Consider the following 19,672-nt stretch of genomic DNA (forward strand, 5'->3'; position numbering starts at 1 on the left):
TGCTCTTATCAGGGACTTTGCTGACCTCAGGAAACAACATCCAACTGTTGTGGTCTGCCACTTAGAAAAGTTAAATAGCTTGAGAGAATTAGTCCTCCTACACCAAGTTTTTTGTATCTTCCCCAGTACTCTCTTCAGCTTCTGGTAAACACAATCCTGTAAGACCATACGTGACTGAAGTCATGTAGTTTTTTTTTTAATTGTGCTTGGTTGTTTTAACTTTGCATAATGTCTTCCAGTTCCATTGATTTTGCTTCAGATTGTGGGATTGCAACATTTTGTGGCAGAGTAATGTTCTGAGATATATATATATTTTTTTTTTCATTGTCTATTCATCAGACTTCAATTTGGGGTTATACAGAAGTGCAGATATCTCTGACATGTTTAGTTCTTTCAGGTAGTAGCAATATTGGTAGATCATATGATAGTATTATTTTTAATTTTCTGAGGTATCACCATACTGTTTTCTACAATGCCTTCAATAATCTACATTAACCAAGAGTACATGAAAAATCTTTTTCTGTAATCTTTGTTTCCCCTTATTATAATGAGTCTTTGATAATAAATGCTCTAATAGCAATGAGATGCTGTCTCACTGTGGTTTTAATTCATATATCTTGATTAGCAATGCCAACAAATTTTGCACATGCCTATGGATTATTTACATGTGGGTTTTTGGGGCAGGAAGTCCCTACTTATGTCTTTTGTGCACTTTTTAAATGAATATTTATAGAATGTGCTGGTTAGTTTTATCAACTTCACATAAATCTAGATACTTGGAAGTGGAAATCTCAATTGAGAAATTGTATCAGATTAGGCTATGGTCTTGATCAATGATTTATTTTGGAAGGCACAGCCCACTGCAGGTGGGTGCCAACTCCTCTAGGCAAGTGAGATTTTATATATATATATATATATATATATATATATATATATATATATATATGTGTGTGTGTGTGTGTGTGTGTGTGTGTGTGTGTGTGTGTGTGTGTGTGTGTTTGTGATATATATGTGTGGATGTGATATATATATGTGTGTGTATGTGTATGTATGTATCTGAGCAAGCAGCACTCCTTCTTGGTTTCTGCTTCAGTTTATAACTCCAAGTACCTGCCCTGTTTCTATTATCTATTAGCTTACAAAATGTTTTATTCCTTTATGTGTGTTGTGTAATCACTCTCTAGTTTCCTCTGCCATGCAGAAGGTTTTGTTTGGTCTGATAATATTTAAACGTTTTCTCTTTTGTTTCCTGTGCTTTGAGAATTTTGTCTTAGCAGTATTGGAGATCTGTGAAAGGGGGTTTTAAATATAAACCTTATGCACACTGGCTAACAGAGAGGTACAGAATAGCTGATAAAGTGCACTTAAGGAAGAACAAAAAGCCTGAAAGTCTCAGGATGATTCTGTCAATGGAGTTTCTGTTGTTTTGGGAATAGTAGAGCATCCTACAGTGAGTTTGAGGGTTTTAGAGGAACCACATACTGGTTCAAACTCAACTAAACCTCATAAAGTCAAATCATTTGAACCATGATGCAGTCCAAGTCTTAACTTTGAAATGCCTGTTTGCAGAAAAAACTGGTGGCAAGAACATAAATTGACTGAGAATATGGTAAATGCATGCCCTCTCCTGGAGAATGTGAGAAAATATTTTTCTGAACATTTCTCTGGTTCTGATTCCTCAGTAAAAGGCTTTATTTTTGTTTGATTTACTGCTGCTGTTGTTGTTGTTGTTGTTGTTGTTGTTGTTGTTGTTGTTGTTGTTGTTGTTGTTTGTAAGTGCTTGATGGAACACCAAACAAGAAAGTGTTGGCCATGTCCTGAGTCATCAGGTTGTTTTAAAAAGGCACTATAGATGGAAATGCTCAAGAATAATTATTCTGATACTTGTCATCCCCCCCCTCAATGTCACAGATATCAATGTCTTAAAGAGTTGGAGAGACGGCTCAGTAGGTAATAGCACTGGCTGGTCTTTCAGAGGACCCAGGTTTGATTCCCAGAACCCACACAGTGGCTCACCGTGATCTATAGCTCCAAACCCAAAGGATTCCAGGATCCAATACCCTCTTCTGGCTCCAAATGAAATACAAATGCTTATGGTGCACAGTCATCCATATAAAAAAAAACATAAAATAAAAGTAATTTTAAAAAATCAATACCTTGACATTGAATTCAATGAGTAACTCTGAGAATATTAAGAAACCTAATTTGATACTGCTTCCTTATCTATAAAATGAGAGTGGCATTAGGTATCTAATTCTACCTGTGTTTCTTTAATTATCTTTATTGAGCATACAAAAACTTTTTTTAAGGCATGGGTGAACATGTATGCTACACTGGGATCCCAAACACCCAGTGTAGTTGCTTGATGGCTAATAAAGACTTCCTATTGACTTAAACCCATATCCAAGCAATCGTCTTTAATAGATACCCCACAACAGATAGAACTCCCACAGGCAGTTAGCAATGTTCTAATGTCCTGTAAGACAGAATGAGGGTAAATATTTTCTAGCTATACACCTTGTTTTGAATTTCAAACAATGACATTTGTTTATGTTTAGGATTATTTCCCATGTTTTAAAAGTGTGTTTCAGAAGGTCCTTACCTATGCCTATATTTTGAAATCTTATCCCTATTTTCCTGAAGAAGTTTTAGATTATAAGTGTTATAATCTTTTATCCCGTTTGAGCCTTGTACAGGATAAGAAATGGCCTTGTTTCACTCTTCTACAGGTGTTTATTTAGTTTTAATATTACTATTAAGTTGAAAATACTCTTTTCACATCCTGGCATGGTGGTGCCCACCTTTATTCCCAGCACTTATGAAGCAGAGGCAGGATGATATCTGAGTTCAAGACCAGCCTGGTTTACAGAGTGAGTTCCAGGATAGGCAAGGATAAACAGAGAAACCCTGTCTTGAAAAAGAAGAAAGAAAAGAAGATGCTTTTTTTCTGTGTGTGTTCTCAGTATCTTTGTCATGAGTTTATTTTGGTTCCAGTGTTCTATCTGCTACCATTGCTCTGTAGAATATGTTGAGATCACATATACCGATATCTCTATTGTTATTCTTTTTGCTATTTAGGATCATTTGTGCTTCCATATGCAATTTATGTTCTTTTTCTCTATTTCTGTAAACTATCCCATTGGAATTTTGACTATGGTTGGTCTTGGTAACCAAGCAATTTCTAAGAGAATTTCTAAGAAGTAATAGCAATAATCAAACAATTTGAGAAAAAAGTGAATGGAAGTCTAGCACTCTTTCTTAATTGGTCACCATTACTGCCTTAATCAGTCACATTTTCCTCTTAAAGCAAGAGGTAGGAGGCAAGAACACTCAAAACTCTCGTACTTACATGACTGTGATGAAGAAACTGTAAAGAGTTGTTCAGTTTCCATAAGTAGTAGACTTTCTGTTGTGTCTGTTGGTGAAATCCACTTTAATCCACAGTGGTCTGATAAGATACAGGAGGTTGTTTAAATTTTCTTGTATCTGTTGATGCTGACTTTGTAAAATGAGTACATGGTCAGTTTTGGAGAAGGTTCCAGGAAAAAAATATATAATATATATATATTATATATATTATATATTTTACATTTTGGGTGAAATGTGCTGTAGATATATGTTAGGTCCTTTTGGTTCATAACATCTGTTAGTTCCATTAATTCTCCATTTTTATCTGGGTGACCTGTCTATTGGTGAGAGTAGGGTATTGAATTCTCAAACTATTAATGTGTGAAGTTTGATGTGTGATTTAAGCTTTAGTGTTTTTTTGAATGTGGATACCCTTGCATTTTGGGCTTACATGTTAGAATTTATATATTGTCTTAGTGCATTGTCCTTTGATGAGTATGAAGTGTTCTTCCCTATCTCTTTTATTCATTTTGGTTGAAAGTCTATTTCATTGGATATTAGAATGGCTAGTCCACCTTGTTTCTTGGGTACATTTGCTTGGAAAGTCTTTTTCCAGCCCTTTACTCTAAGTTGATGCTTATCATGTTTGCTCAAGAGTGTTTCTTGTATACAGCAGAATGATGGATCCTTTTCTCTCATTCATTCCAATAATCTGTGTCTTTTTATTGGGGAATTGAGTTCACGGATATTCAAAGATATTAATGACCAGTGATTTTTAATTCCTGTTATTTTGGTGTGTGTGTGTGTGTGTGTGTGTGTGTGTGTGTGTGTGTGTGTGCGTGTGTGTTTGCTGGTGTGAGATAATTTATTTCCTCCATTTTTGTGTGTGTGGTTAGCTTCCTTGGAATGTAGTTTTCCTTCTAGTAGCTTCTCAAGTACAAACTTGTACAGCCACTTTGGAAGTAAAGTAGTTTCTCAGAAAATTGGGACTCGATCTATCTCAAGACCCGGCTATTCTATTCCTGGGTATACACACAGAGAATGATCTATTCTGTCACAAGGACACTAACTCAGTTATGTCCATAGCAGCTTTATTTATAATAGTCTGAAACTGGAAACAACCCAGATGTTCCTCAGCTGAAGAATGGATAAAGAAAATGTGGTACATTTACACAATGGAATATTACTTAACTGTAAAAAAAAAAATAAATAACATCATGAAATTTGCAGGCAAAAGAATGGAACTAGAAAGAAAAGCATCCTGAGCAAGGCAACCCAGGGCCCGAAAGACAAACATGGTATGTACTAACTTGTAAGTGGGTATTAACTGTTAAGTAAAAGACATTCAGACTATACATGGATCTCCCCGGGAGGGGAAATTGGAACAAATTTTGTGGGTAGATGGGTGGACAGGTGGAGATGAAAACAGGAGGGATCAGGTCAGAGGAAGATGGAGGGAGAGAGTACTAGGAAAGACAACACGAATTAGTGGGAATTTGAAGTAAAAATCTAGTTCAGTGGAAATTCCCAGGAATCTACTATGGTCTTCACATTCACTAGTGAAGATTCCTAGTAATGGGGGACACGGAGCCTGAACTAGCCATCTCCTGTAACCCAGAAAGTCTTCCCGTGGAAGGATTAGGACATCAACCTAGCCACAGCGCCTTCAAGATGTATTGGGGTAAAGGTGGTGCACAAACTGTGGGAGAGGCCAACTCGGACTGGTCCAACTTGAGACCTGTGACATAAGAGGGACATCACTCCTGACACTTCCTGGATGACCAGGAACCAGAGACTGGATATCCTGGAGACCTAGGATAGAACTAAACACAACTAGAAAAATAAATCAGTGGAATGATTCCTAATGACATTCTGCTATACTTGTAGACATGTACCTAGTCCAGTTGTCTTTAAAGAGACTTAATTCCAGCAACAGATGTTGATTGGAGCAGATACAGAGTCCCACAGCTAAACAGTAGGCAGAACTTGGGGAGTCCTGTGGATGAAGGGGAGGAAGTATCAGATGAATCAGAGGAGTCAAGGACACCACAAGAACACAACTCAACTGACCAGGACTCAGGAGGACTTGCAGAGATGAGGAAGCCTGTATGGGTCTTATCTAGGTCCTCTGCATATATGTTATGATTGTGTAGCTTGGTCTTCCTGTGGAATTCTTAACAGTGGGAGTGAAGATTGTCTATGACTCTTTTACCTGTTTTTGGAACCCATTTTTTTCTTATTGGGTTACTTCATCCAGCTTTTTTTTTCTTTTCTTTTTTTCGGAGCTGGGGACCGAACCCAGGGCCTTGCGCTTGCTAGGCAAGCGCTCTACCACTGAGCTAAATCCCCAACCCCTTCATCCAGCTTTAATATGAGGGGAGGTGGTTAGTCTTATTGTCACTTGTTATTCCATGTTTAGTTGATATCCCTGGGAAACCTGGCCTTTTCTGGAGAGAAAGAGAGGATGCAGAGTAGATCTGAGGAGAGTGGAGGTTAGGGGGAGGGACTTGAAAGAGAGAAGGGAGGAGAAACTGTGCTCAGGATATAATATATGAGAGAAGAATTCATCCATACATAAATGTATACATACATAGAAGAATATAATACATACAAACATACATATATACATACATACATACATACATACATACATACATACATACATAGAAACCATAAAACAAACAGATAAAAGCTATCATAAAACTTCCTTCACAGTCTCCAAGGTAGATGATGACCAGCTCTGTGCCTCCTTGGCTGAGTCAGTAGAGAGTGAGTTTGAACTTTGTTTTTTTAACTTTCTAGGAACTTGAGGTGCCTAATTAAATTATTTGAGATATCTGTGTTTGTCTTCATATTCATGTAAATGTATCTGGCAAAAAGTTACCAGATTAATTTTCAATGAAATGCCTCCCCAGCACAATGGCCAGGTAATAAATTGAAATTACCTGATTCTTTAATATTGTAGCCTCCTTCTGTAGTCAAGTGATGGGTATGATGTGGGGAAAGGAAGCTTGGTAAGGTGAATAAGTTCTATAAGGTGGTCATACATTGTGATTTTTGCCAATTGTCCTTATGGTGAGTATTTATTATAGTCCTCATACTCCCTTTGGCTCTTTTCACTTAATAAGGCAATCACAGCAATTAGAAAGTAATATGAGAGAGAGCCCATGGGCAGCACCCCATGAGCAAACTTGAGCCTCGGGACCACAGGTAAGACCAACTTTTCTGCTGCAAGAAAGCTGCCTGGTGAGCTCGGGACATAAGGAGGTAGATTCCTCTAGGACCGGGCACGTCCTGTGTTTACCGGAAGTCCCACACCCTCGGATCCCGGCCTGCAGCAGCTCTCTGCTCCCAGACCCCGTGAGAGAGAGACCCAACCGCTTGGTCAGGTGGGCACTCCTGAGGCTGCAGAGCGGAAGAGACCACCAACACTGCCCACCCCTGCCCACATCCCTGGCCCAAGAGGAAACTGTATAAGGCCTCTGGGCTCCCGTGGGGGAGGGCCCAGGAGCGGCAGGACCCCTGCCTGAGACACCACCGGAACCTGAAGGAAACAGACCGGATAAACAGTTCTCTGCACCCAAATCCCGTGGGAGGGAGAGCTAAACCTTCAGAGAGGCAGACAAACCTGGGAAACCAGAAGAGACTGCTCTCTGCACACACATCTCTGACGCCAGAGGAAAACACCAAAGGCCATCTGGAACCCTGGTGCACTGAAGCTCCAGGAAGGGGCGGTGCATATCTTCCTGGTTGCTGCCGCTGCAGAGAGCCCGTGGGCAGCACCCCACGAGCGAACTTGAGCCTCGGGACCACAGGTAAGACCAACTTTTCTGCTGCAAGAAAGCTGCCTGGTGAACTCAAGACACAGGCCCACAGGAACAGCTGAAGACCTGTAGAGAGGAAAAACTACACGCCCGAAAGCAGAACACTCTGTCCCCATAACTGAATGAAAAAGAGAAAAACAGGTCTACAGCACTCCTGACACACAGGCTTATAGGACAGTCTAGCCACTGTCAGAAATAGCAGAACAAAGTAACACTAAAGACAATCTGATGGTGAGAGGCAAGCTCAGGAACCCAAGCAATAGAAACCAAGACTACATGGCATCATCGGAGCCCAATTCTCCCACCAAAACAAACATGGAATATCCAAACACACCAGAAAAGCAAGATCTAGTTTCAAAATCATATTTGATCATGATGCTGGAGGACTTCAAGAAAGACGTGAAGAACTCCCTTAGGGAAACACAGGAAAACATTAATAAACAAGTAGAAGCCTACAGAGAAGAATCGCAAAAATCCCTGAAAGAATCGCAAAAATCCCTGAAAGAATTCCAGGAAAACACAATCAAACAGTTGAAGGAATTAAAAATGGAAATAGAAGCAATCAAGAAAGAACACATGGAAACAACCCTGGATATAGAAAACCAAAAGAAGAGACAAGGAGCTGTAGATACAAGCTTCACCAACAGAATACAAGAGATGGAAGAGAGAACCTCAGGAGCAGAAGATTCCATAGAAATCATTGACTCAACTGTCAAAGATAATGTAAAGCAGAAAAAGCTACTGGTCCAAAACATACAGGAAATCCAGGACTCAATGAGAAGATCAAACCTAAGGATAATAGGTATAGAAGAGAGTGAAGACTCCCAGCTCAAAGGACCAGTAAATATCTTCAACAAAATCATAGAAGAAAACTTCCCTAACCTAAAAAAAGAGATACCCATAGACATACAAGAAGCCTACAGAATTCCAAATAGATTGGACCAGAAAAGAAACACCTCCCGTCACATAATTGTCAAAACACCAAACGCACAAAATAAAGAAAGAATATTAAAAGCAGTAAGGGAAAAAGATCAAGTAACATATAAAGGCAGACCTATCAGAATCACACCAGACTTCTCGCCAGAAACTATGAAGGCCAGAAGATCCTGGACTGATGTCATACAGACCCTAAGAGAACACAAATGCCAGCCCAGGTTACTGTATCCTGCAAAACTCTCAATTAACATAGATGGAGAAACCAAGATATTCCATGACAAAACCAAATTTACACAATATCTTTCTACAAATCTAGCACTACAAAGGATAATAAATGGTAAAGCCCAACATAAGGAGGCAAGCTATACCCTAGAAGAAGCAAGAAACTAATCGTCTTGGCAACAAAACAAAGAGAGTGAAAGCACACAAACATAACCTCACATCCAAATATGAATATAACGGGAAGCAATAATCACTATTCCTTAATATCTTTCAACATCAATGGCCTCAACTCCCCAATAAAAAGACATAGATTAACAAACTGGATACGCAACAAGGACCCTGCATTCTGCTGCGTACAGGAAACACACCTCAGAGACAAAGACAGACACTACCTCAGAGTGAAAGGCTGGAAAACAACTTTCCAAGCAAATGGTCAGAAGAAGCAAGCTGGAGTAGCCATTCTAATATCAAATAAAATCAATTTTCAACTAAAAGTCATCAAAAAAGATAAGGAAGGACACTTCATATTCATCAAAGGAAAAATCCACCAAGATGAACTCTCAATCCTAAATATCTATGCCCCAAATACAAGGGCACCTACATATGTAAAAGAAACCTTACTAAAGCTCAAAACACACATTGCACCTCACACAATAATAGTGGGAGATTTCAACACCCCACTCTCATCAATGGACAGATCATGGAAACAGAAATTAAACAGAGACGTAGACAGACTAAGAGAAGTCATGAGCCAAATGGACTTAACAGATATTTATAGAACATTCTATCCTAAAGCAAAAGGATATACCTTCTTCTCAGCTCCTCATGGTACTTTCTCCAAAATTGACCACATAATTGGTCAAAAAACAGGCCTCAACAGGTACAGAAAGATAGGAATAATCCCATGCGTGCTATCGAACCACGACGGCCTAAAACTGATCTTCAATAACAATAAGGGAAGAATGCCCACATATACGTGGAAATTGAACAATGCTCTACTCAATGATAACCTGGTCAAGGAAGAAATAAAGAAAGAAATTAAAAACTTTTTAGAATTTAATGAAAATGAAGGTAAAACATACCCAAACTTATGGGACACAATGAAAGCTGTGCTAAGAGGAAAACTCATAGCGCTGAGTGCCTGCAGAAAGAAACAGGAAAGAGCATATGTCAGCAGCTTGACAGCACACCTAAAAGCTCTAGAACAAAAAGAAGCAAATACACCCAGGAGGAGTAGAAGGCAGGAAATAATCAAACTCAGAGCTGAAATCAACCAAGTAGAAACAAAAAGGACCATAGAAAGAATCAACACAACCAAAAGTTGGTTCTTTGAGAAAATCAACAAGATAGATAAACCCTTAGCCAGACTAACGAGAGGACACAGAGAGTGTGTCCAAATTAACAAAATCAGAAATGAAAAGGGAGACATAACTACAGATTCGGAGGAAATTCAAAAAATCATCAGATCTTACTATAAAAACCTATATTCAACAAAACTTGAAAATCTGCAGGAAATGGACAATTTCCTAGACAGATACCAGGTACCGAAGTTAAATCAGGAACAGATAAACCAGTTAAACAACCCCATAACTCCTGAGGAAATAGAAGCAGTCATTAAAGGTCTCCCAACCAAAAAGAGCCCAGGTCCAGACGGGTTTAGTGCAGAATTCTATCAAACCTTCATAGAAGACCTCATACCAATATTATCCAAACTATTCCACAAAATTGAAACAGATGGATCACTACCGAATACCATCTACGAAGCCACAATTACTCTTATACCTAAACCACACAAAGACACAACAAAGAAAGAGAACTTCAGACCAATTTCCCTTATGAATATCGACGCAAAAATACTCAATAAAATTCTGGCAAACCGAATCCAAGAGCACATCAAAACAATCATCCACCATGATCAAGCAGGCTTCATCCCAGGCATGCAGGGACGGTTTAATATATGGAAAACCATCAACGTGATCCATTATATAAACAAAATGAAAGAAGAAAACCACATGATCATTTCAGTAGATGCTGAGAAAGCATTTGACAAAATTCAACACCCCTTCATGATAAAAGTCCTGGAAAGAATAGGAATTCAAGGCCCATACCTAAACACAGTAAAAGCCATATACAGCAAACCAGTTGCTAACATTAAAGTAAATGGAGAGAAACTTGAAGCAATCCCACTAAAATCAGGGACTAGACAAGGCTGCCCACTCTCTCCCTACTTATTCAATATAGTTCTTGAAGTTCTAGCCAGAGCAATCAGACAACAAAAGGATGTCAAGGGGATACAGATCGGAAAAGAAGAAGTCAAAATATCACTATTTGCAGATGATATGATAGTATATTTAAGTGATCCCAAAAGTTCCACCAGAGAACTACTAAAGCTGATAAACAACTTCAGCAAAGTGGCTGGGTATAAAATTAACTCAAATAAATCAGTTGCCTTCCTCTACACAAAAGAGAAACAAGCCGAGAAAGAAATTAGGGAAACGACACCCTTCATAATAGACCCAAATAATATAAAGTACCTCGGTGTGACTTTAACCAAGCAAGTAAAAGATTTCTACAATAAGAACTTCAAGACTCTGAAGAAAGAAATTGAAGAAGTCCTCAGAAGATGGAAAGATCTCCCATGCTCATGGATTGGCAGGATTAATATAGTAAAAATGGCCATTTTACCAAAAGCGATCTACAGATTCAATGCAATCCCCATCAAAATACCAATCCAATTCTTCAAAGAGTTAGACAGAACAATTTGCAAATTCATCTGGAATAACAAAAAACCCAGGATAGCTAAAACTATCCTCAACAATAAAAGGACGTCAGGGGGAATCACTATCCCTGAACTCAAGCAGTATTACAGAGCAATATTGATAAAAACTGCATGGTATTGGTACAGAGACAGACAGATAGACCAATGGAACAGAATTGAAGACCCAGAAATGAACCCACACACCTATGGGCACTTGGTTTTTGACAAAGGAGCCAAAACCATCCAATGGAAAAAAGGCAGCATTTTCAGCAAATGGTGCTGGTTCAACTGGAGGTCAACATGTAGAAGAATGCAGATCGATCCATGCTTATCACCCTGTACAAAGCTTAAGTCCAAGTGGATCAAGGACCTCCACATCAAAGCAGACACACTCAAACTAATAGAAGAAAAACTAGGGAAGCATCTGGAACACATGGGCACTGGAAAAAATTTCCTGAAAAAAACACCGATGGCTTACGCTCTAAGATCAAGAATCGACAAATGGGATCTCATAAAACTGCAAAGCTTCTGTAAGGCAAAGGACACTGTGGTTAGGACAAAACGGCAACCAACAGATTGAGAAAAGATCTTTACCAATCCTACAACAGATAGAGGCCTTATATCCAAAATATACAAAGAACTCAAGAAGTTAGACCACAGGGAAACAAATAACCCTATTAAAAAATGGGGTTCAGAGCTAAACAAAGAATTCACAGCTGAGGAATGCCGAATGGCTGAGAAACACCTAAAGAAATGTTCAACATCTTTAGTCATAAGGGAAATGCAAATTAAAACAACCCTGAGATTTCACCTCACACCAGTGAGAATGGCTAAGATCAAAAACTCAGGTGACAGCAGACGCTGGCGAGGATGCGGAGAAAGAGGAACACTCCTCCATTGTTGGTGGGAGTGATACACCCCAATGGATGTAACAATGGATGGATATGGTACAACCATTCTGGAAATCAGTCTGGTGGTTCCTCAGAAAATTGGACATTGAACTGCCTGAGGATCCAGCTATACCTCTCTTGGGCATATACCCAAAAGATGCCCCAACATATAAAAAAGTCACGTGCTCCACTATGTTCATAGCCGCCTTATTTATAATAGCCAGAAGCTGGAAAGAACCCCGATGCCCAGAGGAATGGATACAGAAAATGTGGTACATCTACACAATGGAATATTACTCAGCTATCAAAAACAATGACTTTATGAAATTCATAGGCAAATGGTCGGAACTGGAAAATATCATCCTGAGTGAGGTAACCCAATCACAGAAAAACACACATGGTATGCACTCATTGATAAGTGGCTATTAGCCCAAATGCTTGAATTACCCTAGATGCCTAGAACAAATGAAACTCAAGACGGATGATCAAAATGTGAATGCTTCACTCCTTCTTTAAAAGGAGAACAACAATACCCTTGGCAGGGAATAGAGAGGCAAAGATTAAAACAGACACAGAAGGAACACCCATTCAGAGCCTGCCCCACATGTGGCCCATACATATACAGCCACCAAACTAGATAAAATGGATGAAGCAAAGAAGTGCAGACCGACAGGAGCCGGATGTATATCGCTCCTGAGAGACACAGCCAGAATACAGCAAATACAGAGGCGAATGCCAGCAGCAAACCACTGAACTGAGAATAGGACCCCCGTTGAAGGAATCAGAGAAAGAACTGGAAGAGCTTGAAGGGGCTCGAGACCCCTTATGAACAACAATGCCAAGCAACCAGAGCTTCCAGGGACTAAGCCACTACCTAAAGACTATACATGGACTGACCCCGGACTCTGACCTCATAGGTAGCAATGAATATCCTAGTAAGAGCACCAGTGGAAGGGGAAGCCCTGGGTCCTGCTAAGACTGAACCCCCAGTGAACTAGACTGTGGGGGGAGGGCGGCAATGGGGGGAGGGTTGGGAGGGGAACACCCATAAGGAAGGGGAGGGGGGAGGGTGATGTTTGCCCGGAAACTGGGAAAGGGAATAACACTCGAAATGTATATAAGAAATACTCAAGTTAATAATAATAAAAAAAGACAGTATTTTGGACAACAGTTCATCTGAATATTTTGTTTTCTCAAGTGAACCACTACCCCAATATGGAAGTTAATCTCCTGAGACCAGGGCTTGTGAAGTCATTCAATCCTTGAATAGTCTCAATGGAATTTGTGCTGTCAGGAACTGAACCTGCCACAAGCAGCGTCAGGATTCAAAGCTGAGAAACAAAACAAAAGAAAACGAAATGAAATGAAACAAAGATTAAAAAAATAAGAAAAAAGGAGAGGGGCTCCAAGAGTTTGCCCCCAGAGCAGAGGCTCCACCTCTTCCATCTCCCATAGGCCCTCCTGCAATACTTGAGCCAATGGCTTAGATGGACAAACTGATATTTATAACTTTGTAGTTGGAAAAGGTTTTCTCCAATTTCAAGAATTAGCACCTCTGAGGCAGAGTGGTCTGCCTTTGTATATGCTCCAATAAGCTTTCCCTCTCCAGTCAGTTTCCATCATCAAATGGCAGCTTTGGTAACTCAGAACTGACTTTGTCCTCTGTGGGCCACTTTGAGCTCAGGATGGGAGCACCTTGGCTGTAGGTGCTTAACAGATTTTAAAAAAAAACAAAAACAGGCTCTCATAGACCTTATTTATGATGACAATGACAACCTTTTGAAAAGGCAAACTGTACTGGACATAGAACCAATTAATTAGTTATCTGTTCTACTGTTTCACCATTTCACCAATCAGGCCCCAAATTTTAACCAAAATGATTATACCCATCTCCCTTCCTCCCTGCCACAACCCTCCCACCCACAATTAATATATCAGTAATAGCCAAAAATCTATATTAATGTTAGGCTGTAAAAATGCAGTTAACACTATTGGGAAGAAGGCTGTGGGTTGTGGAGATGCTCTTTGAAGGTCGACAGTATCTTTGCTTTCCCACATCCCAGTTCTTCAGGCTCTGTCCTTCATGGAAGGCCCGTTCCTTCCTTAGTAAAGCGCAGAACAGGTTGCCTTGAAACACTTACCCTTTCCCCTCCCCTGGGATGGGTGTGCAAACTATACAGCGTGAACAATTTAAAGCACTTGGGCTGCTACAGGACACAGAAACTATGCTGTCTCTTCAAAGGACATCTTCTCAAGCCACCTCTATGGTGTCAAGACAAGTCCAGCTCCTTCCCTCCCCCTGGAAACCCTCAGTCAGGAATGACAGGGACTGGTACTCAACAGTTCTTCTTGTCTTTTTTTGTCATCCTCCTCTGAGAGATAGGAATGCCCCCTTAGCCTTTCCTCACAGAAGGATATGACAACCTGTGGGCACTTGACATTGGCTTCCTTGGTAGTGACCAGGTCAGCCTCATCAGAGGTTTTCCATTTCATCAGGAACATGAACTCTCCACTAGAGACAGCCCCAAAAATCTGTTCTGGCTCCAAACCCCAGGCAAAGCCTCGTGCCTTTTCTCACTCTTCTTTCTTGTTTGGTTCACTTTCCTCTCCTTTATCTTCAGAATCAGAATCAGCTTTGTGCTTGCCTCCCTCTGATTTATCTGTCTCATGAACTGTCTTCTGTGACTGTAGAAACTCAGCAACAAGGTCAGGGCAATCCACATTATCTTCTGGCTCCCATGTGTTGTCCTCATCTGAGAAACCCTTCCACTTTAGAAGATATCCCACCTTGTCCTTGACAACTCACCAATTAAGAACTTTTTCCACAACAAATTTCTTTTCCTTCTTCTAGTACTTCCTTCACCTTCTTCTTGTTTTGTTTTTTCCTCCAGCTTTCTGATGTGAAGGATGACACTGCTTGTAGCAGTGCCCAACAGTCTGAGAAGAATCCGTGCCGCACTACTTACCCATTGTTTTGGGTAGTCCGAGGGAGTAGCACCCAGAGGAGTTAAAAAGCTGTGTGGCTTCAAGTTGGTCATCCAACTGAAGCAGTGTAACGCAGGCCATGATTAAACATTTTAATCATGTTTAAAATGATTTAAAACATTGTTTTGCCCTTCCCTGCGCTGCCACCTCTCTGATCCTTAAAATCACATTGAAACAGCAGTTGCCATCCACTGGTTCATTCTCTCAGCCTCAAGTAAAGATATGTATGTGCAAATTACAGTTGCTAGGCTACAGCTTGGTGCCTCTGCTTATGTTGCCTGTCACCAGTGGTCTCATCAGCATCTTTCAAAGTAGTAGAGTTATCTGGGCATCAGATTTAAATTATACCATCAATGTACATAGGCAGACATTACGTTAGTTACGAAGAACAGAGAAAAAATGGTCATAGATGCATACTATGCTAGAAGGTAATTCAAAGAAGAAAGTTATTTACATAAAATTCTATGCCTAGTTCATTCCTTAGATCAAAAACCTCACTGCGATTTAAAATGATTACAAAATGCCACAGGCATGTTAGTTTCAAAATTAATCTGGAATTTAATGGATCAAGATTTGCATATAGTGAAATAATTTGCTCTGGTCCCTTTAAGGATGTTTAAATATTAAACCAGAAATTCTCTACTTGCATATTTCTTCTGGGCAAGAGAAGATCTTTTCTGATTTTTATCTTTGCCCTTCAAAGAAGGTATTACCCATAAAGAGCTTAGCACAGTGTCAGGAGCAGTTGCCATTCAGTTCGTGGTTACACTTAGCACTGTAGTCACACCTCATTTAAAGAGCACTGAGCAACACAACAGTTCTGGCTGTAAGGATAAGGAAATGCAATGCCATATAGATGACAAAGTCAGAAGTCCTGCAAATTCTGGTTGATTGACTATGCCTGCTATGTATATTACTAACTTTCAGCGAATTATTTATAATAGTAGTAATTAGGCATTCCATTTTTCACTAAATAGTTCTTCTCTGTAGCATGTGGTTTTGTTTATACTGCTCTGTTTTCCTGGTTGGTCACATGTGTGCTTCCACCCAGGAACTATTTTGGATCTGCAAAATAGAAAATACACACACACACACACACACACACACACACACACACACACACACACACACAAACACACCAGTTATTCTTTTTTTTCCCCATCTTTATTAACTTGAGTATTTCTTATTTACATTTCGATTGTTATTCCCTTTCCCGGTTTCTGGGCCAACATCCCCCTAACTCCTCCACCTCCCCTTCTTTATGGGTGTTCCCCTCCCCATCCTCCCCCCATTACCACCTTCCCCCCAAGAATCACGTTCACTGGACACACCAGTTATTCTTAAAATACCTTGGCTAACCCAATGACTGGGCACTCCTAAATCTTCCCCTGCTACCCCAGGCCCAGTCAGGGAAGTGGTGACTCACATGACTAGTTGGCTTTATCTCCTCAGTTACTCATTCCTTTCTCCTCTCTCTCTCCATATCTTTCTAGATTCTCCTGTGTTCTACTTGCATAACTCTCAGTGTCTTGCCCCATGCTCAGTTATTGGCTATTGGCAACTTTATTGATAGATCAAAAACTAATTGAGGGCAAGGACTTTCACCTCAGTAAATAGATTCCCAATCGAAGCATCAGAACCACCTTGTACACAACTCTAATGATAAATAATGAGTACATAGCTAGGAGAGTGTTCTGACATAATACTTGTGGGGTCATTATATCTGATACCCAGTGAAGTATTCTATATGTAGGAACAACATATAAATGTCATAACAATGCTTGTGTACCACATACATGGCCTGATGCAGTGGCCAGAGAAGACAGGATCCTCTGGAACTACAACTACAGGCAGTTGTGAAATACTATGTGGGTGCTTGGAATTGAACTTTGATCCTCAAAAAGGACAACCTGTGCTCTTAACTACTGAGCCATCTCATATTACTTTCTTTTTTTTCTTATTTATTTATTTATTTATTTATTTATTTATTTATTTATTTATTTATTTTATTAACTTGAGTATTTCTTATATACATTTCGAGTGTTATTCCCTTTCCCGGTTTCCAGGCAAACATCCCCCTCCCCCCTGCCCTTTTTATGGGTGTTCCCCTCCCAACCCTCCCCCCATTGCCGCCCTCCCCCCAACAGTCTAGTTCACTGGGGGTTCAGTCTTAGCAGGACCCAGGGTTTCCCCTTCCACTGGTGCTCTTACTAGGATATTCATTGCTACCTATGAGGTCAGAGTCCAGGGTCAGTCCATGTATAGTCTTTAGGTAGTGGCTTAGTCCCTGGAAGCTCTGGTTGCTTGGCGTTGTTGTACACATGGGGTCTTGAGCCCCTTCAAGCTCTTCCAGTTCTTTCTCTGATTCCTTCAACGGGGGTCCTGTTCTCAGTTCAGTGGTTTGCTGCTGGTATTCGCCTCTGTATTTGCTGTATTCTGGCTGTGTCTCTCAGGAGTGATCTACATCCGGCTCCTGTCGGTCTGCACTTCTTTGCTTCATCCATTTTATCTAGTTTGGTGGCTGTATATGTATGGGCCACATGTGGGGCAGGCTCTGAATGGGTGTTCCTTCTGTGTCTGTTTTAATCTTTGCCTCTCTATTCCCTGCCAAGGGTATTGTTGTTCTCCTTTTAAAGAAGGAGTGAAGCATTCACATTTTGATCATCCGTCTTGAGTTTCATTTGTTCTAGGCATCTAGGGTAATTCAAGCATTTGGGCTAATAGCCACTTATCAATGAGTGCATACCATGTGTGTTTTTCTGTGATTGGGTTACCTCACTCAGGATGATATTTTCCAGTTCCGACCATTTGCCTATGAATTTCATAAAGTCATTGTTTTTGATAGCTGAGTAATATTCCATTGTGTAGATGTACCACATTTTCTGTATCCATTCCTCTGTTGAAGGGCATCTGGGTTCTTTCCAGCTTCTGGCTATTATAAATAAGGCTGCTATGAACATAGTGGAGCACGTGACTTTTTTATATGTTGGGGCATCTTTTGGGTATATGCCCAAGAGAGGTATAGCTGGATCCTCAGGCAGTTCAATGTCCAATTTTCTGAGGAACCTCCAGACTGATTTCCAGAATGGTTGTACCATATCCATCCATTGTTACATCCATTGGGGTGTATCACTCCCACCAACAATGGAGGAGTGTTCCTCTTTCTCCGCATCCTCGCCAGCATCTGCTGTCACCTGAGTTTTTGATCTTAGCCATTCTCACTGGTGTGAGGTGAAATCTCAGGGTTGTTTTAATTTGCATTTCCCTTATGACTAAAGATGTTGAACATTTCTTTAGGTGTTTCTCAGCCATTCAGCATTCCTCAGCTGTGAATTCTTTGTTTAGCTCTGAACCCCATTTTTTAATAGGGTTATTTGTCTCCCTGCGGTCTAACTTCTTGAGTTCTTTGTATATTTTGGATATAAGGCCTCTATCTGTTGTAGGATTGGTAAAGATCTTTTCCCAATCTGTTGGTTGCCGTTTTGTCCTAACCACAGTGTCCTTTGCCTTACAGAAGCTTTGCAGTTTTATGAGATTCCATTTGTCAATTCTTGATCTTAGAGCATAAGCCATTGGTGTTTTGTTTAGGAAATTTTTTCCAGTGCCTATGTGTTCCAGATGCTTCCCTAGTTTTTCTTCTATTAGTTTGAGTGTGTCTGGTTTGATGTGGAGGTCCTTGATCCACTTGGACTTAAGCTTTGTACAGGGTGATAAGCATGGATCGATCTGCATTCTTCTACATGTTGACCTCCAGTTGAACCAGCACCATTTGCTGAAAATGCTGCCTTTTTTCCATTGGATGGTTTTGGCTCCTTTGTCAAAAATCAAGTGACCATAGGTGTGTGGGTTCATTTCTGGGTCTTCAATTCTGTTCCATTGGTCTATCTGTCTGGCTCTGTACCAATACCATGCAGTTTTTATCACTATTGCTCTGTAATACTGCTTGAGTTCAGGGATAGTGATTCCCCCTGACGTCCTTTTATTGTTGAGGATAGTTTTAGCTATCCTGGGTTTTTTGTTATTCCAGATGAATTTGCAAATTGTTCTGTCTAACTCTTTGAAGAATTGGATTGGTATTTTGATGGGGATTGCATTGAATCTGTAGATCGCTTTTGGTAAAATGGCCATTTTTACTATATTAATCCTGCCAATCCATGAGCATGGGAGATCTTTCCATCTTCTGAGGACTTCTTCAATTTCTTTCTTCAGAGTCTTGAAGTTCTTATTGTAGAAATCTTTTACTTGCTTGGTTAAAGTCACACCGAGGTACTTTATATTATTTGGGTCTATTATGAAGGGTGTCGTTTCCCTAATTTCTTTCTCGGCTTGTTTGTCTTTTGTGTAGAGGAAGGCTACTGATTTATTTGAGTTAATTTTATACCCAGCCACTTTGCTGAAGTTGTTTATCAGCTTTAGTAGTTCTCTGGTGGAACTTTTGGGATCACTTAAATATACTATCATATCATCTGCAAATAGTGATATTTTGACTTCTTCTTTTCCGATCTGTATCCCCTTGACCTCCTTTTGTTGTCTGATTGCTCTGGCTAGAACTTCAAGAACTATATTGAATAAGTAGGGAGAGAGTGGGCAGCCTTGTCTAGTCCCTGATTTTAGTGGGATTGCTTCAAGTTTCTCTCCATTTACTTTAATGTTAGCAACTGGTTTGCTGTATATGGCTTGTACTATGTTTAGGTATGGGCCTTGAATTC

General features: G+C 40.1%; 1 protein-coding gene and 1 pseudogene across 1 annotated transcript in view; one reads left to right on the top strand and one right to left on the bottom strand.

The window, feature by feature from the left end:
* Nxf5 (nuclear RNA export factor 5) overlaps window positions 1-19,672 on the top strand; it is a 59,426-nt gene that overhangs the window by 8,054 nt on the left and 31,700 nt on the right. The gene's annotated exons all lie outside the window — the stretch shown is intronic.
* On the bottom strand, window positions 14,292-15,044 carry Cbx1-ps1 (chromobox 1, pseudogene 1; annotated as a pseudogene).

The sequence above is a fragment of the Rattus norvegicus genome, chromosome X, assembly GCF_021556685.1.
Source record: "Rattus norvegicus strain SHRSP/BbbUtx chromosome X, alternate assembly SHRSP_T2T, whole genome shotgun sequence".
NCBI lineage: Eukaryota > Metazoa > Chordata > Mammalia > Rodentia > Muridae > Rattus > Rattus norvegicus.